We start from the raw sequence: 22,135 nt of genomic DNA, 5'->3' as shown, positions 1-22,135 counted from the left end.
TGGGTGTGGCCAGTGGGAGCCACAGCAAGGGCTCTGGGTTGTCTGCAGGGTGGGGGCCCCAGTCTGTCCCGGGGCTCCCCCAACTCACTCGTTGGCCCAGGGTTGGAGGGCCCCAGGGTAGCTAGCCGCGGAGCTCAGCGTCTCACTGTGATCTCTGCCCGAACTCTGGAAGGCTTTTAAGAAATACCGATACCTGGACTTCCTACAGACTAATTAAACCAGGCATGTTGGTTTGTCCAGACTTTGTTAGCTCTTTGAGCCATTTTAGCATCCAGGGGTTCTTGGGGGTATGAGCCAAGACTGGTATTGAAATCCTTACTTTGTCAGGCTGAGTGGATTTCTGTCCTAGGTCTATGAAAAACCAGGAAATAAGCCCATGCATTCATTAATGTTCACATTCGTTCGTTCATTTGTATAGGAAATTCTCATTTATGTTCATCAGTAAGATTGGTCTGTAATTTTACTTCCTTAAAATGTACTAGTCAGGTTTTGATATCAAGATAATACCAATCTTATAAAATCAGTTTTGAAGCTTGCTGTCTCTTTTGGTTTTATGGAAAGTTTATGTAAGACTGATAAAATATCTTCATGAAGTCTTGGGTAAAGTTTACTTATGAGCATCTGGGCCAAGAACTTCTTTGTGGGAAGGTTTATATATTAAATTTTTTGAAATTATAATACTGTTTAGATTTTCTATTTCTTTTGGCAGTTTTGGTGAATTTTATTTTTAAACAAATTTGTCTATTTCATCCAAATTTTAAAATTTATTTGTTTTAAGTTATTCAGAATATCTCTTATGAGATATAATTATGACATAATCATGAGATATCAATGTCTGTTGGGTCTGTAACGATGCCCCTGTTTTTATTCATAATATCGATATTTGAGTTTTCTTTTTTTATTTGAACAGTCTCATCAAGATTTATCAATTTTATTAGTCTTTTTAAAGAACTATCTTTTGACGATATTTATCTTCTCTAGTATAAAGGCTTGCCCTAAAATATGTAGAGTCTAGGGCAAGAGTATTGATGAAGGAGTACATATATATCATACTATATATAAAAAAATATATATATTTAAAGCCATAAATTAAGAAACCGTTGACTTTCTCCTACCATGACAGAGCTATATAACTACAAAATTGAAAGATATGTAAAAGCTGTGGTTTTATATATGGCTAAAACTAGTGAAACGTCAGGGATAACTGAATTTTATTTTTATTGAGAATATCTGGCTATTCTGGTTATGGAATGATAATGTTTCAGTGAAAATTTTATTTTTCTATATTTTAAATAAAAAAAATTATTTTAATTGAGTTTTTCACAAAATGTATTTTGATTGACTGTAATGTCAAATTAGACAGCCTTTCCTTAGTCTTTGTAGTTATTTTAAAAATTCATTTTAATTGGAAAAACTTCTTTCTGCAGAGGCAGTAGCCACTGAAATTGTCAATAAAATACTTAAAGCACTACTTTGATTAGGAAATGAAACAAAAATTTTACATGTAAGTACAAACTTTGTAATGTGGTTGCATGACAAATTATTACTGCTGAAATACAACAAAATATTTTGACTTCATCAAAAAATCCTTATCACCATCAATTTATAGCAATATCTAGATCTGTACAGTAAGTTCTTTTTTCACACTTTTCAATGCTTAGATATTATAAAAACTGAAGGCAGAATTTATTCCACAATTTTTTCAAAACTCCTTCAATCAAGACTGTACCTTGATCTATAATTGTCAAAAAATAGACTATACAAATTATTTGGGGGCTTATTTGAATGTGAATCCTTTCCTTCATATTCATACAAATGTTTTTGTTTTCTTTTTCTAATTTTCTCATCTTACTGGAATGTCACTTTATGGTATATTTCTCATGTGGTTTCTTTTGGACTTTGAAAAATTATTTCCTCTAAAGTTGTTTTTTAAGTTTGTAATCCTTTTAAAAAATACAGTAGTCAAATGCAGACCTGCTTGGGTTTTTTTGTAAGTTTTAAAATATTATAGCAAGCAAAAGTTCATACCAAACTGTATTTTCAAATTAAAAATATCATTTTTAATATTAAGAATCAATTCTTTTTTCTTTTTTTAAGACAGAGTCTTGCTTTGTTGCCCGGGCTGGAGTGCAGTGGTACGGTCTCGGCTCACTGCAACCTCTGCCTCCCAGGCTCAAGTGATTCCCCTGCCTCAGCCTCCTGAGTAACTGGGATTATAGGTACCTGCTACCACGCCTGGCTGATGTTTGTATTTTTATTGGAGACAGGATTTCACCATGTTGGCCAGGCTGGTCTCGAACTCCTGACTTCAGGTGATCTGCCTGCCTTGGCCTTCTAAAGTGCTGGGATTACAGGGGTGAGCCACTGCGCCCAGCCAAGATTCAGTTCTTAATATCAAAGACCACAGACCACAAGGCACTTTGCTTGACAATTGTCTGTTGTTTTGCTTAGCTCATCTAATGCGTTTTATATCTTGTCCAGATCAAATCTACTTATTCTAAGAACATTTGGTCAGTGTTTCCATCATGTATCTCAGGGTATCTGTGAGATCAAATTTGATATGTGTTTCACCAAGACACTCCATATATAATCTTAAAATTATATATGAACATACTTTGAGTATCATTTGCTTTTGACATGAGCCTGCGTCTCCTAGAAACAAATTCAAACTGCGGTCCTGTATAGTGCTAATAATGCTTTTAAGTAGTGCTTGGCCACAATTCTGGCTCATTAATGTTTTTTAATTTACCAACCATATTGGTACTTTTGTTAAAGGCTTACACTAGACCGTCTTTTAAATCAATTCCTTTATTGAAAGTAGTTTCTGTAGTTTTTTGCTTAAGGCAAAACTTGTACTTTTTATAGCAGGTGAAGAATTCATCAATTCCTAGTTTCCCTCTTCTAGTAGTTCATCAGTACAAATTAGGGATACTGTTAAATGTAACTTTTGTTCCTGTTATAATCTAGTTGAACAAAGTAATATTCACTTTTATTTTATGCATTTATGTATGATTTCACTACTTTATTGCCTATTAAGTTAATCATTATCTCATTTATTTCTCCATCTTAGATGGTAACCAAAGTTTCTTAAAAAAAAAAAAAGTTTCACTTCTATATCTTGTCACTGTAGCACTGTTTCAAAATGATTTCCTCTAAACCTATACCTTGTCTTTATTTTTTAAAAAAATATTACATGATTAGTGCCCTAAAGAACTTCAACTTGCTTGGCTAAAATAATGAGACATAATTTTATTCTTTTCAGAGGATCAAAACAAGTTTTTTGTTTGTTTGCTTTGTTTTGTGTTTGTTTTTGTTTTGAGACGGAATCTCCCTTTGCTGCCCAGGCTGGAGTGCAGTGGCACAGTCTCGGTTCACTGCAACCTCCACCTCCTGGGTTCAAGCGATTCTCCTGCCTCAGCCTCCTGAGTAGCTGGGATTACAGGGGCCTGCCACCACACCCGGCTAATTTTTGTGTTTTTGGTAGAGACAGGGTTTTCAGTGTTCACTTACCTTAATTGAGTACTATCACAGGTTTGCTGATAATTCAGTCTTTTTTTTTTTTTTTTTATCTTTTAGTATAATAGTTGCATGCATGTCTTTTGTGTGCAAGTAATGTTTTCCATTAACCAAGAACCTAGGTCTCTCCAGTCACAGGTATTTTATTTTCATGATCAATGCTAATTTTGAATATTGATTATAAAACATAGCAATAGTTACAAAATTCTTCGTCTACATTTCTACATTTGAAATAGTTTTGGTGTAAAATGAAGTGTTAAATGTTCTTGCGTGTTCATCCAATGGAAAGTTGTAAACATTAGTTCATATCAGACTGCGTTTGAGATACATTCTCTTGCTGTGTGAGACGTGACTGCACTTTCCTACAATCATTGTCCAATAAGCAGAGTAAAGCCGTGGAGGTTTCTTTCTTTTACATGAAATGTACCAATTCTAAAACATGATTTTCTTTTTGTAATAGAAAGGCCAGAGTATAAATTTTTAATTCTGAGTTGTGCATTAGATCAATTGTTTTCACTGTCACTTTAGTATGAAGTTGTAAGAGCTTCATCTGATTTGTTCACATTGCAGATTTGACAAAAATAATTTTCTTGCTTGTTTTTATTTTGATAAAAAATTATGTTTCATTGAGCTACGATTTTCTAATGTATTTTTCTCACATTCTGTTTTGCGTCATGTTTGACAGAGGTCTGTTTACTTTCATTGTTTCCAGTAATAAAAAACTTAACAGATCACCACTTGGGATATTTTTCTGTTACTTTTTTCTATCATTTTTTTCTTTCCTGAGTTCTGCCTTGCCATTTTTTATCTCTAGTATATCTTTATTTTTACATCTCAAACATCTAAAGCATTTTTTAAAAGTTTTTAATGTGCTCAGGTATATGAAATTTGAATATATCTTCATTAAAGATTCTAGCTAATATAAAAAATTAAAAATTGTGTTTCTGGCTCACGCCTGTAATCCCAGCACTTTGGGAGGCCAAGGCAGGCGGATCACGAGTTCAGGAGTTCGAGACCATCCTGGTTAACACGGTGAAATCCCGTCTCTACTAAAAAATACAAAAAATTAGCCGGGTGTGGTGGCGGGTGCCTGTAGTCCCAGCTACTCGGGATGCTGAGGCAGGAGAATGGCATGAACCCGGGAGGCGGAGCTTGCAGTGAGCCGAGATTGCGCCACTGCACTCCAGCCTGGGAGACAGTGAGACTCCATCTCAAAAAAAAAAAAAAAAAAAAAAAAAAAAAAATCTTTCATGAGTGTTTCAAAAATTGTATTTTTTCTAAACTGTGCAAAATTACTTACTGAAATAAAATACAAGCTATAATTGAACTATCAAAATTCTAAGTAAAAATAATTTAAATCTGAAACATGCTGGGTGTAGTGACTTGTGCCTATAATCCCAGCACTTTGGGAGGCTAAGGCGGGTAGATCACTTGAGCCCAAGAGTTTGAGACCAGCCTGGACAACATGACAAAAACCCCTCTCTACAAAAAAAAAAAAAATTAAAAAATTAGCTGGATGTGGTGGTGCACATCTGTAGTGTCAGCTACTTGGGAGACTGAGGAGGGAATATAACTTGAGCTTGGGAGTTCAAGGCTGCAGTGAGCTGGGATTGTGCCACTGCACTCCAGCCTGGGCGACAGAGTGAGAGCTTGTCTCAAAAATAAAAATTAAAATTTTAAAAACTCTGAAACATTTAAGTTTTTTTATTAATTGTTTAATGCATGTTGTTTTTATAAATATAAGCTTCATTATTCTAGCATCCAGTGTCCATCTAGTTGCCAAGATGAAGAATCAGAATTACATTTCATGTATATTACATCTAGACACACATATATACAAATTTAAGAGTAATATGGCTTAATATTGCAAAATGCTCCTCAGCCATCATGAGCAAGTATTGTGAAATTGGCAGTAATTTGTGAGTACCCGTGGAACCATTAATTGGAACATAAAAGGAACAAGAAAATGAATACCTAACACTACTGGGAAGTAATTTTTTTTTTTTTTTTCATGTGAGAATCTACTGAATTCATGCTGAGACTTAGGATTTGGAAAGTTAATTTGTCTTGTTTTTTACCTAAGTGCTTTGTCACTTAAATGCTTTCCACATTCTAAGGAAGTGTCCATTTCTGTTGTTGGCAGTGGCAAAACCCATAAATCTTTCTGGCCTGATGGGTAGAAGAGATTCCCTGGGGGTTTGAATGCCATTGTTCACGGGTGTATTTAGATTATGAATTGTGTTGTGACAGGGCTGAGAACCAGATCCTAAGTGATGGAAATTACCATATGTTCCTTAATAAATTGTGTGTGGGTGTGATGCAAGGTATGGATGGGGATTCACATTTTCTGCACGTGGATATCGAATTGTTCCAGCACCATTTATTGAAAAGACTATCCCTTTTTATCACTGAATTACTTTTGCATTTTTATCAAAAATCAATTGACCATATCTGTATATGTCCATTTATGGACTCTATTCTATTTCATTGATCTGTTTTTCTATTCTTACACTGTATTATTATTTTTTTTACAATGTCTGTATTGTAGCTTAATAATGTCTTGAAATTGGTTTGTATAAGTGCTCCAACTTTGTTTCTAGTTTTCAAGGTCATTTGTGTTATTTGAATTTTAGAATCACCTTACCAATTTCTACAAGAAAGCAAGCAGGAATTTTAATTGGGATTGCATCGAATCTATAGATCAGTTTGGGAGAATTGGCATCTAACCAATACTGAGCCTTCTAATTTATGAACACAGTACATTTAAGTTTTTTAATTTTTTTGTCAGCATGTTGTTTAGTCTTCAGTGTATAGGTCATGAATGTCTTTTGTCAAATGTCTTATTTCTTATTTTGATACTATATATATGTACACACACACATAGATGTGTATATGTGTATATATATATAGAGAGAGAGAGAAAGGAAAGAAAGAAACAAACAAGCAAGCAAACAGGGTCTTTGTCACCCAGGCTGGAGTGCAGTGGCACCTCATGGCCAACTGAAGCCTTAACCTCCTGGGTTCGAGTGGTCTTCCCATCCCAGCCTCCTGAGTATCTGGGACCACAGATGTGTACCACCACACCCAGTTAATTTTTACATTTTTTTTAGAGATGGGGTCTCATGTTGCCCAGGCTGGTCTCAAACTCCTGGGCTCAAGTGATCCATCTCAGCTTCCCAAAGTACTGAGATTACAGGCGTGAGCCACTGTGCCCAGCCAAGTACAATATTTTTTAAACTTTATAATTGTTTATGGCTAGTATATTAAAATAGAAGTTATTTTGTATAGTGATTTTATATCCTACAATCTTGCTGAATTTGCTTATTAGTATTACTTGCTTTTTTGTAGATTCTGTAGGATTTTCTAGAAAGATATTCATGTCATTTGTAAATACAGATAATTTACGTCCTCCTTTCCTATTTGGATGCCTTTTATTTCTTTTTGTTGCCTTATTACAGTGGCTAAAATCTCCCAGTATCACGTTGACTAGAAGTGGTAAGAATAGTCATCTTTGCATTATTCATAATCTTGGGGGAAAGGCATTCAGTCTTTGCCATTAAGTAAGATGTCACCATAGGTTTTTTATAGATGCTCTTTATCAATTTAAGGAAGTTCTCTTCTTCTGTCTGCTGAGAGTTTTTTAAAAATCAGAAATAGGTGGTTAATTTGATAAAAAGCTTTTTCTGTGTCTTGATATGGTTGTATGGATTTTCCTTTTTAATATATTAAAATGAATTAAATAATTAACTTTCAAGTGTGTAACCAACCTTGTATTCTTGGGATAAACACAACTTTGTCATTATCTATTATCCGTTACGTATGCTATTAGATTCAATTTGATGAAGTTTTTAAAAAGGATTTTTGCTGATATGTTTTTTGAGGAATATTGTTTTTTGTTTTTTGTATTTATTTATTTTTACTTAGATATCTTTGCCTGTTTTTGATATTAGGAGAATGCTAGATTGCAATAATGAATTGGGAAGATTTTTCTTCTCTTTTTGGAAGAGTATATGTAGAACTAATGTTTATTTCTTAAATGTTTGCTAGAATTCATCAGTGAAGCCATTGGAGGCTACAGTTTTCCTAAAAAGATATAAAACTATTCAGGTTATTTTTTTCTTCTGGAATGAGGTCTAGTATTTTCAGTCTCTCAAGGAGCTTGTCCATCTTACGTAAGTTTTTGAACTTATTGGCATAAAATTATTCATAGTATTCACTAATTATCTTCTTGATATCTAGAATATGTAATAATGTTACCTCTCTCATTCCTGATATTGGTAATTCATTCTTCTCTCTTTTATTCTTGATTAGTCTGGTTAAAGATTTATTAATTGTATTGATCTTATCTAAGAATCAGGTTTCATTTTATTGATTTTTCTCTATTGTTTTCCTTTTTTTTCCTTTTTTTCTAAGATAGGGTCTTGCTCTGTTGTCCAGGTTGCAGTGCAATAGTGCAATCATGGCTCACTGTAGCCTCAACCCTGGGCTCAAGTGATCGTCCCTCCTCAGTCTACCAAGTAGCTGGGACTACAGGCATGCACCACCACACCCAACTAATTTTTGGACTTTTTGTAAAAGTGAGGTCTCACTAGTTGCCCATGCTGGTTTCAAACTCCTGGGCTCAAGCAACCCTCCTGCCTTGGCCTCTCAAAGTTCTGGGATTATAGGCATGAGCCAATGTGCCTTTTTCTTATTTCATTGATTTCTGCTTATATCTTATTTCTATTCTACTAACTTTGGTTTAATTTTCTCATCTTTTTCTAATTTTTAAAAATTTTAATTGATAAATTATATAATGGGATTTAGTGTGATATTTAGAAATATAAATACATTGTAGAGAGATTAAATCAAGCTAATTAACATATTCATCACCTAACCTATTTTTTTTATGATAAGAATGTTAAAATCTATTCTTTTAGCAATTTTGAAATATTTGTTATTTTTAACTATGGTCACAGTGCTGTACAATAGATCACCAAAAATAGACCCTCTCTAACCAAAGCTTTGTACCAACATCTCTCTTGTCCTTACCTCCTCAATCCCACCCACCATTTCCTGCCTCTGGTAACTACCATTCTACTCTCTGCTTCTATAAGTTTGATGTTTTTAGACTTCACATATAAATGAGATCTTGCAGTATTTGTCTTTCTGGACCTGGGTTACTTCACTTGTCATAATACTTGCCAGTTTTACTCATGTTGTCCCAAATGACAGAATTTCCTTTTTTTTTTTTTTAAGATTGTATAGCATTCCATAATTTATATATACATTTTCTTCATCCCTTCATCCATTGCATAGATACTTGGGTTGATTGTATATCTTGGCTACTGTGAATACTACTGAAATGAACATAGGAGTGCAGCTATCGCTTTGACTTACTGATTTCAATTACTTTGGATATACAGAAGTGGGATTTCTAGATCATAGGAAAGTTCTGTTTTTAGTTTTTTGATGAAACTTCATATTGTTTTCCAAAATAGGTGTGCTAATTTACATTCCCACTAAAGTGGGCCAGGCTTCCTTTTTTTTTTTTTTTTTCACGTCCTCATCAACACTTGTCTTTCGTCTTTTTGATAATGGCCATTCTAACAAGTGTGAGGCTCACTGTGGTTTTCATTTGCATTTCCCTGAGGATTAAATATATTGAACATTTTTTCCTATATCTGTTGGTCAGTTGTCCTCTTGTGAGAAATGTCTATTTAGGTTCTATGTTCATTTTGTAACTGGGTTATTTGTTTTCTTGCTATTGAGTTGTTTGTGTTCCTTATATATTTTAGATATTAGTCCCTTATCAACTGTTTGGTTTGCAAATGTTTTCTCCCAATTTGTGGGTCGTCTCTTCACTGTGCTAATTATTTCCTTTGCTGTATAGAAGCTTTTATGTTTGATGCAGTCTCATTTTTGTACATTTGCTTTTGTTACCTGTGCTTTTGGGTTCTTATCCAAGAAGTCATTACTCAGACCAGTGTCATGGAGCTTTCCCTTTTTTTTTTTTTTTGGAGACAGAGTCTCACTCTGTTGCCCAGGCTGGAGTCCAGTGGCGCGATCTTGGCTAGCTGCAACCTTCGCCTCTTGGGTTCAAGCAGTCCTCCCACCTCAGCCTCCCAAGTAGATGGGACTATAGGCACACACCAACATGCCTGACTAATTTTTTGTATTTTCAGTAGAGACGAAGTTTCACCATGTTATGCAGGCTAGTCTTGAACTCCTGAGCTTGGGCAATCTGCCTGACTCGGCCTCCTGAAGTCTGGGATTACGGTCTTGAGCACTGGTTGGCCATAAAAGTGTAGGTTTATTGCTGGGCTTTTTATCCTGTTCCATTGGTTGGAGTGTCTGTTTTATATGCCATTACCATGCTGTTTTGATTACAGTAGCTTTATAATGTACCGTTTTTTCAATATTGAATATTGGCATTCATACGTGGAGAGGCTGTCATGTTCCAACAAAATTGTATAATATATACCATATATATTATATATACCATGATGTATTGAAATATGTATATAATGTGGAATGCTAAATTGAGCTAATTAATGTATACATTACCTAACATACACAATTTTTTATAGAGAGAACACTTAAAATCTACTCTTAAAGATTGTCAAGAATACATTTTATTGACTATAGTACTATGTTGTACAATAGATCTCTTGATTAACTGAAATTTTGTATCCTTTGAACAACATCTCCTAAACCCACCCCTACTCCTCTGCCCTTGGTAACCACCATCCTACTCTGTTTCTATGACTTCAACTTTTTTAAAAAAACTAATAACTAAAACTCTAGACTTTATTCAGATTTCACTATTCTTTGTGGATCTTTTAAATTTTTTATTTTAACAGGTTTTTAGGGAACAGGTGGTGTTTGGTTACATGAATAAGTTCTTCAGTGGCTTCGGTTTTGGTGTACCCATCACCCGAGCAGTCTACACCGTATCCATTGTGCAGTCTTTTATTATCCCTCACCTTCCCCACTCTTCCTCCAAGTCCCTAGAGTCCAATGTATTATTCTTATGCCTTTGCATCCTCATAGCTTAGCTCTCACATGAGTATGAACATACGATGTTCCGTTTTCCATTCCTGAGTTACTTCACTTAGAATAATAGTCTCCAATTCCATCCACATTGCTGTGAATGCCATTATTTTTTTCCTTTTTATGGCTGAGTTGTAGTCCATGGCACATATTTACCACATTTTCTCTTTTGAGACACAGTCTTACTCTCACTCAGGCTGGAGTGCAGTGGCACGATCTTGGCTCACTGCAACTTCCGCCTCCCAGGTTCAAGCGATTCTCCTGCCTCAGCCTCCTGAGTAGCTGGGACTACAGGCACCCGCCACCACGCCCTGCTGATTTTTTGTATTTTTAGTAGAGACGGGGTTTCACTGTGTTAGCCAGGATGGTCTCCAACTCCTGACTTTGTGTTCTGCCTGCCTCGGCCTCCCAAAGTGCTGGGATTACAGGTGTGAGCCACTGCGTCCAGCCCACCACATTTTCTTTATCCACTCATTGATTGATAGGCATTTGGACTGGTTCCATATTTTTGCAATTACAAATTGTGCTACTGTAAACATGCATGTGCAAGTACCTTTTTTGTATAATGACTTCTTTTCCTCTGGGTAGATACCTACTACTGGCATTGCAGGATCAAATGGTAGATCTAGCTTTTTAAGGAATCTTCACACTGTTTTCCATAATGGTTGTACTAGTTTACATTCCCACCAGCAGTGTAAAAGTGTTCCCTTTTCACTGCTTCCATGCCAACATCTATTATTATTATTTTTTTTTTTTTTTACTTTTTTGATTATGGCCATTCTTGCAGAAGTGAGGTGGTATCATATTGTGGTTTTGATTTTCATTTGCCTGATAATTAGTGATAGTGAGCACTTGTCCATATGCTTGTTGGCCATTTGTATATCTCTTGAGAGTTGTCTATTCATGTCCTTAGCCCACTTTTTGATGGGATTATTTGTTTTTTTCTTGCTGATTTGTTTGAGTTCTTTGTAGATTCTGGATATTAGTCCTTTGTCAGATGTATAGATTGCAAAGATTTTCTCCCACTCTGTAGGTTGTCTGTTAACTGCTGATTATTTCTTTTGGTGTGCAGAAGCTTTTTAGTTTAATTAAGTCCCATTTATTTATCTTTGTTTTTGTTGCATTTGCTTTTGGGTTCTTGGTCACGAAGTCTTTGCCTAAGCCAATGTCTAGAAGGGTTTTTCTGATGTTATCTTCTAGAATCTTTATGGTTTCAGGTCTTAGATTTAAGTCTTTGATCCATCTTGAGTTGATTTTTCTATAAGGTGAGAAATGAGGATCCAGTTTCATTCTTCCACATGTGGCTTGCCAACTATGGCAGCACCATTTGTTGAATAGGGTGTCCTTTCAGCACTTTATGTTTTTGTTTGCTTTGTCAAAGATCAGTTGGCTATAAGTATTTGGCTTATTTCTGGGCTCTCTATTCTGTTCTATTGGTCTATGTGCCTCTTTTTATACCAGTACCATGCTGTTTTGGTGATCATGGCTTTATATTATAGTTTGAAGTTGGGTAATGTGATGCCTCCAGATTTGTCCTTTTTGCTTAGTCTTGCTTTGGTTATGTGGACTCTTGTTTGGTTCCATATAAATCTTAGGATTGTTTTTCCTAGTTCTGTGAAGAATGATGGTCGAATTTTGATGGGGATTGCATTCAATTTGTAGATTGCTTTTGGCAGTATGGTCATTTTCACAATATTGATTTCACCCATTAATGAGCATGGAATGTGTTTCCGTTTATTTGTGTTGTCTATGATTTCTTTCCACAGTGTTTTTGTAGCTTTCCTTGCAGAGGTCTTTCACGTCCTTGGTTAGGTATATTCCTAAGCTTTTTATATTTTTTGCAGCTATTGTAAAAGGGGTTGAGTTCTTGATTTGATTCTCAGCTTGGTTGCTATTGGTGTATAGCAGATTTGTGTACATTAATTTTGTATCCTGAAACTTTGGTGAATTCATTTACCAGTTCTAGTAACTTTTAGGATGAATCTTTAGGGTTTTCTAAGTATACGATCATATCATCAGCAAACAGTGACAGTTTGACTTCCTCTTTACCAATTTGGATGCCCTTTAATTCTTTCTCTTTTCTGATTGCTCTGGCTAGGACTTCCAGGATATGTTGAATAGAAGTGGTGAAAGTGGTCCATCTTGTCTTGTTCCAGTTCTCAGGGGAAATGTTTTCGACTTTGTTCAGTATAATGTTGGCTGTGAGTTTGTCGTAGATGGCTTTTACTATCTTAAGATATGTGCCTTCTATGCTGATTTTGCTGAGGATTTTAATCATAAAGGGATACTGGATTTTGTCAAATGCTTTTTCTGTATCTATTGAGATGATCATGTGATTTTTGTTTTGTTTTGTTTTTAAATCTGTTTATGTAGTGTATCACATTTATTGACTTATGTATGTTAGGCCATCTCTGCATTCCTAGTATGAAACCTAGTTGATCATATTGGATTATCTTTTGATATGCTGCTGGATTCAGTTTGCTAGTATTTTGTTGAGAATTTTTTTGCATCTGTGTTCATCAAGTCCCCCACTACTATTGTGTTGCCATCTATCTCATGTAGGTCTAATAGTAATTGTTTTATAAATTTGGGAGCTCCAGTGTTGGTGCATATATACTCAGAATTGTGATATTTTCCTGCTGGACTAGTCCTTTTATCATTATATAATATCCCTCTTTGTCTTTTTTAACTGCTGTTGCTTTAAAGTTTGTTTTGTCTGATATAAGAATAGCTACTCCTGCTCACTTTTGGTGTCCACTTGCATGGAATATCTTTTTCCACCACTGTATCTTAAATTTCTGTGAGTCTGCATGTGTTAGCTGAGTCTCCTGAAAACAGAAGCTTGATTGGTGAATTCTTATCCATTCTGCTATTTTAAGTGCCATTATGTTTTAAGTGGAGCACTTATGCCATTTACATTCAATGTTTATGTTGAGATGTGAGGTACTCTTCTATTCATCATGCTACTTGTTGCCTGAATACTTTTTTTCCATTGTATTATTGTTATATAGGTCCTGTAAGATTTATGCTTTAAGGAGGTTCTATTTGGGTGTTTTTCAAGGATTTGTTTCAAGATTAAGAGCTCCTTTTAGCAGTTCTTTAGTTTTGGCTTGGTAGTGGTGAATTCTCTCAGCATTTGTTTTTCTGGAAAAGACTGTACCTTTCCTTCATTTATGAAGCTTAGTTTCACTGGATACAAAATTCTTGGCTGATAATCGTCTTAAGGAGGCTAAAAACAGGACCCCAATCCTTTGTAGCTTGTAGGGTTTCTGCTGAGAAATGTGCTGTTAATCTGATAGCTTTTCCTTTATAGATTACCTGATGCTTTTGCTTCACAGCTCTTAAGATTCTTTCCTTCATCTTGACTTTACATAACCTGAAGCCTTTGTGCCTAGGTGATTATTTTTTGTGATGAATTTCCCAGATGTTTTTTGAGCTTCTTGTATTTGCATGTCTAGATCTCTAGCAAGGCTGTGGAAGTTTTCCTTGATTATTCCCTCAAATATGTTTTCCAAACTTTTAAATTTCTCTTTTTCCTCAGGAACACCAATTATTCTTAGGTTTGGACATGTAATATAGTCCAAACTTCTTGGAGGCTTTGTTCACTTTTTAAAATTCTTTTTTCTTTGTCTTGGGCAGATTGGGTTAATTCAAAAGCCTTGTCTTCGAGCTCTGAAGTTCTTTCTTCCACTTGTTCAATTCTGTTGCTGAGATTTTCCAGTGTATTTTGCATTTCTCTAAGAGTGTCCTTGATTTCCAAAAGTTGTAATTGTATTTTATTTTTTGCTGTCTATTTCACTGGAGATTTTTCTTTTCATATTCTGTATCATGTTTTTGATTTCTTTAAGTTGGACTTCACTTTTCTCTCATGCCTCATTGATTAACTTAATAAACAACCTTCTGAATTCTGTTTCTGGCAATTCCAGATATTTCATCTTGGTTTGGATCCATTGCTGGTGAGCTGGTATCTTTTGGGGTGTTAAAGAACCTTGTTTTGTCATATTACCAGAATTGCTTTTCTGGTTCCTTCTCATTTGGGTAGACTATGTCAGAGGGAAAATCTGGGACTCAAGGGCTGCTGTTCAGATTCTTTTTTCCCACGGGATGCTCCCTTGATGTGGTGTTCTCCCTCTTCCTCTAGGAGTGGGGCTTCCCAAGAGCTGAACTGGATTTTTACTCTTCTGAGTCTAGCCACCCAGTAGAGCTATCACGCTCTGGGCACTGGGGAGTATCTGCAGAGTCCTGTGATGTGATTCGTCTTTAAGTCTTTCAGCTGTGGAGACCAGCGCCTGCTCTGGTGGAGGCAGCAGGAGAGCAAAGTGGACTCTGTGGGGGTCCTTGATTGTGTTTTTGTTTAGTGTGCTGGTTTTGTGTTGGTTGCCTGCAGCGAGGAGGTGGCACTTTCAAGAGTGCATTGACTGCAGTTAGTTTTTTGTCGTCTCAGGGAGCCTGCATTGGTGATCTAATTCCTGCAAAGGGTTTGTGAATTCCCTTAGTTTTTCTGGTATATTCCTGCAGTAGTTCTTGGAGCAGTAATTCACGACGTGGTTGCCACGTGCTGCTCTGTCCATCTGAGTGGGAGCTGCAAGCTAGTCCTGCCTCTGTAATATACTTTGAAGTCAAGGAATGTGATGCCTTCAGCTTTGAACTTGTTGCTGAAGATTGCTTTGGCTATTTGGGATGTTTTGGGGTTCCATACAAATTTTAGAAGTGTTTTTTCTATTTCCGTGAAAAATGACATCAGAATTTTGATAGGGATTTTATGGAATCTGTGAATTGCTTTGGGTAGTGTATGGACATTTAAAAAATATTAATTCTAATCCACGAGTACAAGATCTCTTTCCATTTATTTGTGTCGTCTTTAATTTCTTTCATTAATGTTTTATAGTTTTCAGTATATAGATCTTTTACTTCCTTGGTTAAATTTATTCCTAAGTATTTCATTTTTTAATGCTATTATGAGTGGGATTGTTTTCTTTTTTTTTTCAAATAGTTTGCTGTTAGTGTATGCTACACTACTGATTTTGTATCATGCAATTTTACTGAATTTGTTGATCAGTTCTAACGGTTTTTTTGTGTGTGAAATCCTTGCGGTTTTCTATATATGAGATATATATGCTATTTTCTATATATGCTGTTAGTGTATAAAAACACTACTGATTTTTGTATGTTGATTTTGTATCATGCAATTTTACCGAATTTGCTGATCAGTTCTAACTTTTTTTGTGTGAAATCCTTAGCGATTTGGTATATATGAGATCATGTCATCAGCAATATGGCAGTTTCACTTCTTCCTTTCCTATTTGGATGCCTTTATTTCTTTTTCTTGCCTGATTGCTTTGGTTAGGACTTCTATTACTATATTGAATAGAAGTGGTGAGGGTGAACATCCTTCTGTTGTTCCTGATTATAGAGAAAAACCTCTCAACTTTTCACTGTTGAGTATGATGTTAGCTGTGTGCTTGTCATATAGGGTCATTATTATGTTGTGGAATATTACTTGTACATTCTATAGCTAGTTTGTTGAGAGTTTTTATAATAAACGATGAAGTTTGTCAAATGATTTTTTTTGTATCTATTGAGATGATTATATGGGCTTTGTCCTTCTTTTATTAATATGGTGTGTCACATTTATTGACTTGCATATGTTGAATCATCCTTGCATCCCAGGAATGAATCCCACTTGATCACGGCGAATGATCTTTTTAATGTGCTATTGCAGTTTGCTGATACTTTGTTGAGAATTTTTACATATATGTTCATCTGGGTTCTTTTTCTAATCTTTAATGTGGATGCTGAGACCACTGAATTGAGACATTTTCTGTTTTCTAATAAGAGCATGTCAGTACTGTGAATTTCCTAAAACATTGCTTTCACTGTATCTCACAATTTTGATATGTTGTGTTTTCATTTCCCTCCAGTTAAAAATTACTTTCTAATTTGCTCTTCTTAAATTTCTTCTGCAATTCATGCCTCAGAATATTTAAGGAATTTCTAAATTTCATAGTTTCTTCTTGTGATTTCATAAGTTTTTGCTTTATGTATTTTGAAACTCTGTTATTAGGCTGTTAGGAAAAATTCAAACCATTATTCCTTTCATCTTATATCAACACAAGACTTCTATGACCCCAAAATGTGTTGGGATTTCTCCCCACCAACAAATAAGCAATCAGTTCTGTAGTGGGTGCCAGCTGGGTATCCTCTAATTCAATTCTGACATTATTTACCTAGAGATAGTGTCAGATCCCCTGGTTGAGATCTCATTCCACAAAACTGCCCCTCCCTTTAGTCACCAGTCATAATTCATGGCCTCTAGAACTTATGACTAACCAGCTTTAAGTTGGGTTTCAAGTTCCATGACCCCCACTTTGGGCTTGATTAATTTGCTTAAGTGGCTCGGAAACTCAGGTAAACATGTTTACCAGTTTATTATAAAGGATATTACAAAGGCTACAGATGAAGAGATGCATAGGGCAAGGTATGGGAAGGGGCATGGACCTTCCATGCCCTCCCTGGGTATGCCAACTCTCAGGAAACTCCATATGTTCAGCTATCTGGAAGCTCCCTGAATGAACATTTGGACTTTTTATGGAGATTTCATTGGATAGGCGTGATTGATGACCATGTACAAATGTGAGTGGACTAAAAGGGTATGATCTAAATACAACAAAGCCTGTCTGTTCAGATTCTTCTTGGCGTCTCTGTGCAACATTCCTTCCTTCAAAATATGAGGCAGGACTCTTTCTGCAATGAGGCTTTTATGTTCCATACTCAGAGTTTTGCCTTGGGCAAGAGAAGATCAGAGAGAGAAATTCTTTTTACTGTAACAAGGGCTATGTCAATTATGAGCCAGGAGCCATGAACAAAAACCCACCTGTATCTGTATCTCATAATGTCACATAGGCCCATATACATTTAAGGATTATATCTTCTTGATGAATTTAACCTTTCCTATGAAATGCCCCTGTTTATTCCTGGTTTGCTCTGGTTAGTGTTAAATGTGTTCTTTCACTCTGTGTGCTCTGGTTAGTGTTATGTCTGTTCTTTACTTTTAACCTGTTTTTGTCTTTTTAAAGTGAATTTCTGATAGGCAAGATAGTTAGGCCTTGCGTTTTTATCCAATCTGACATTCTCGGTCATTGACCTGGAGGTATTTAGACCATTTACATTTAATATTAATGATATGATTTGATTTGATCTGCAATCTTGTCGTTTGTTTTCATTTCATTTGTCCTTTGTTCCCCTTTTCCTTTTCTTTTGCCTTCTTTTGGATTTATTGCCTATTTTTTATTCCGTTTTACTTTCTTTGTTAGATTATAGTTCTATCCATTTGTTTTATTTAGTGGTTGTTTTAGGCTTTATATTGTACATATTAACTTACAGTCTACAAGTAATACTTTATTGCTTTATACATAGTATTGAAAACTTACAACAGTTTACTTGTATTTCCCTTCTTCTGGCCTTTGTGCTATTCTTGTCATATATGTTAGTTTTATATCCATTGTAAGTTATTGGCTATTATTTTTGCTTTAGATAGTCAATTTTGTTTTCAAGACTCTAAACATAATACATTATTTTATATTTTCTCACATATTAATCCTTTCCAATGTTTATATATCTGGTATTTTCCTTCCATCTAAAAAATTTCATTTAATATATGTTTTCGTAATATGGCTCTGATGATAAAGAATAATTTCAGCTTTTGCATTTAAGAAGGTTTTTATTTTGTGTTTGTTTTTGAAATACATTTTCATTAGATCTAGATTGCTAGATTGACAGGCTTCTTCCTCCCCCACCGTCTCCCCCCCCAAGAATTTTAAAGATTTTACTCCATTAATTACTAGCTGGCATTGTTTCCAATGAAAATTCTGATGTAATTCTTATCTTTGTTACTCTGTTACAGTGTATCATTTGTCTCTGCCTGATTTTAAGATTTTCTTTTTATTATTGGTTTTAAGTAATTTAATTATGATATTCTGAAGTGTAATGTCCTTGATATTTCTTTTGCTTGGGGTTTGTGGAGACTTTTTGTGGACTTACAGTTTGCATCATTTTTGGAAAGTTTTGGCCATTGTTTCCTTAAATAATATTTTTGTTCTCCCCTTCCCTTTAATTACATGTAATTTGTTCACTTAGTTCACTGATGTTCTGTCCTCACCCCGTCTTTTCTTTCTGTTTCATTTTGGATACTTTCTATTGCTGTGTCTTTAAGCTCACAAGTCTTTTCCTTGGTAGGAAATAGTGTCTATTTATTCTATCCAGTGTTTATTTTATTTTAGATGTTGAGGTTTTTATTTTTAGGGTTTGATTTGAAGTTTTTTTTTCACTTGCTATGTCTCTGCTTAACGTATTCAATTTTTCCTCTACCGACTTGAACATATAGAATATAGTTATACTAATTATTTTGAAGATTTTTTCTGCCAATTTTATAATTTGTGCCATTTTCCTATGTTCCTATTGATTGATTTTTTTCCCTTATGTATCCTGTTTCCCTTCATGACTATTTAATTTCCTTTCCTGTTTCGTTTCATATTTCCTGTTTCCTGTCATTTTTGTTTGCTTGTTTTTGTTTTGTTCAGAGACAGGGCTGTTGCCCAGGCTGGAGTGCAGTGGTTTGATCTTGGCTCACTGCAGCCTTGACCTCCTGGGCTCAAGCGATCCTCCCCTCCACCTCCCGAGTACCTGGGACTGCAGGCATGCACCACTGTCAAAAAAAAAAAAAAAAAAAATTATTCTTGTAGAGATGAGGTCTCACTGTGTTGCCCATTGTGGTCTCGAATGCCTATGCTTACACAGTTCTTCTACCTTGACCTCCTGAAGTGCTGGGATTTGTAGGAGTGAGCCACAGGGCCTGGCCTCTGTTTTTTGTTTTTTTGTTTTTGTTTTTTTTAATTGAATGCCAAATATTATACATTTTACCTTTTCAGATTCTAGATATTTTTGTATTCCTCCAAATATTCTGAAATTTGGTTCTGGGATACAATTAAGTTTTTTGGAAACAGTATGATACTATTGAGTCTTTCTTTTCAGTTAGGTGTGACCATCATAATCTTTAGTCTAGGGTTACATTTCTCTATACTACTGAGGCAATATCTGAGTCCTTCACCTGGTATATCACGGATAATGAGGTTTTCTATTCTGGCTGCTGGAAATACAAACTGCTGCTGGTGCTGCGTGAGCTCCAGTAATTTGCTTTTTCTTTTTGAGTGGTCCTTTCCTTAGCACCAGGTAACTTCCTCACAGGAATGCATTGATTTGTTCCCAGCTGAAAAACCCACAGGGACCCTCTACAGATCTTTGGATTTCTCTTCTATCCATAAACCAACTATGTGGTAGGTAGCATTTTTCTCATTTTACAAAGAAAAAGAGAGGTATATGTGCCCAGGGTGGCACAATTAGTAGAGAATAGAGTTGCTCTTCAAATCCTGACTGTTCTGGAGGCTGGCCTAACCACTCTGCTGTACTAACTATGTATGGTCATTCAATGGTTTCTAGGGCTCCCTTACCTCAGGTATGATTTTTGGGGCTAAGCTCCTAAAAGCTCAGATAACAATTAACATGCAGTTTTACAAATCAAGGTCAACTGCTCCAAATTGTGCAGAACTTGGACCAATTTAATTGGTCCCTATTTTCTTGCTAGTAAATACAGTTTCACCTTGAGAAGATGTCTTATTCCCAAGCCATTTAAGAGCTACTCAGAATGTTGGAATCCTGTCCCTCTGCTTTTTATTTTTTATTTTTTTTTTAAATTTTTCCTTTTTGATACAGGTTTTTACTGTCACCCAGGCTGTAGTGCAGTGCTGCAAACATAACTCACTGTAGCTTTTACCTCGTGGGTTCAAGCAGTCCTCCCACCTCATCCTCCTGAATAGCTGGGGCTACAGGTGCACACCACCATGTCTGGCTATTTTTTTAAAAATAATTTTTAGTAGAGACAGGATCCCAGTATGTTGCCCAGGGTGGTCTCAAACTCCTGAGCTCAAGGTGATCCTCTGGCCCTGGCCCCGCAAAATGCTGGGATTACAGGTGTGAGTCACGACACTCAGCCTCCTTTTCTTTATTACTTCTACAGGCAGGATCCTGTCCCATGTAGCCTTGTTCTTTTTGGAAAAGGCAGCTCTCCACCCCCTCAAATACCAAGTTAGTTGACTGAGCATTGCTTCTAAAATGGATGTCAATTTTTGTGCATTGAATTGCAAGCTGGCATTTCTCAGTTCAGTTTTTTACAAGAGGTGCAGGCAGGCTCCAGACACAGCTTTCCCACTTCAGACTGCCATTGCCACACCTTTGGGGGAAGTCAGGGCAGGAGTATTAAGAACGGGGTCCTTGGCATTTGATTCAGGACAGGAATCAATTACAGGCTGAGCTGATTGAGCGCACAGTGGCCATGACTGAAGAAAGAGACCAATCTGAATTGTTTAGCTGACAAGTTTAAAACTGGGTCCGATGCTGTATTGTCTTTTGTTTTGCTTGGTCTACCTGGATTCAAACCAAAAGCTTCTTGGGAGATGAATTTAATCACCATTCAGGAGAGAAATCACACGTTCCAGGAAAACTGATGCCTTACATATTGCCTACCATATACATGACTGTAACTGTTCCATTCTTATCTATCTATACTGGCTGTTTAAAATCCCAAATATAGATATTATTTAATTATAAGTTATATAATTATAAATCAATAAAAATAAAATGATATAAATACTAAAAATAGTGAAACTATTTTGGGCACTGTTGTCAACATAATGTGATGTGCTTATCTGATGGTTTATTTTATGAAATGTCAAAATAACTTTGAGCTCAAAAGTCAATCTAAATCTGTAACTTTTGTTTGAAAATCATAATTTTAATGGCTGCCTATGACCTAGAATAGCTTTTGGCCAAATAACCACAAGTCTCTCCCTACCCCCAAGCACAGATATTTTCATCAAAAATTTAAAGGAAATATCAATATTTGGCTGGGGAGTAAAGGTTGGTCTATTTGTTATTTGCATGGTAGGAATATTTCTCTTATTCTTATATTTTAAATCAGGAGCATATAAACTCTTGGCTCTATTTCTTCCTGCCCTTTTTGGGCTGTTCATTTCTGGGCTTGGCAGAGAAAATAACAGAGAAATTAGCTGCCCAAATATGTGATTTCTTTGTCTACCAGGTCTGGGTGTGAAGCAGGTGCTTCCAGTTGTCCAGGGTGCTCATGTGTAATCATCTGTCTACACGGTATAGCAACATCATTTCCTAGCATCCTGCTGGTTCCAACAACCTGGATCACTCTGTGTCTTTCCAGTTCTCTGTGATAGACACTGGCAGCTGGTGATATGTGGGGCTGACAGTTACCCCTGAAACTTGGCAATGAGGGGAACAAGGACATAGGCAGAGCCGTGCAGCCTGAGAGCGCTCAGAAGGAGGTTGGGAAGTGTGCTCTGGGGTCTCTCCAGCAGCAGATGCAGGTTCAGCAGAGCTGGAATTGGCCCAAAATAATGAATTGGTCCTCCTGGAACAAAAGCAGGGAAAGAACTGAGCTCACTTGGATGTCCCCGGTTGAGACAGGAGAGTCATTTAGGTCCATTAGAGCTCAGGAGTGTGTCAT

The 22,135-nt window shown here is 36.0% G+C and overlaps 1 long non-coding RNA gene across 1 annotated transcript in view; it reads left to right on the top strand.

The window, feature by feature from the left end:
* LOC139357833 (uncharacterized) overlaps positions 1-22,135 on the top strand; it is a 104,955-nt gene that overhangs the window by 162 nt on the left and 82,658 nt on the right. The window lies entirely within an intron of this gene.

This window comes from Macaca nemestrina, chromosome 13, assembly GCF_043159975.1.
Source record: "Macaca nemestrina isolate mMacNem1 chromosome 13, mMacNem.hap1, whole genome shotgun sequence".
In the NCBI taxonomy this organism is placed as follows: domain Eukaryota; kingdom Metazoa; phylum Chordata; class Mammalia; order Primates; family Cercopithecidae; genus Macaca; species Macaca nemestrina.
The sequence above is the reverse complement of the archived record's forward strand: the minus strand, read 5'-3'. Positions and strand labels throughout refer to the sequence as shown.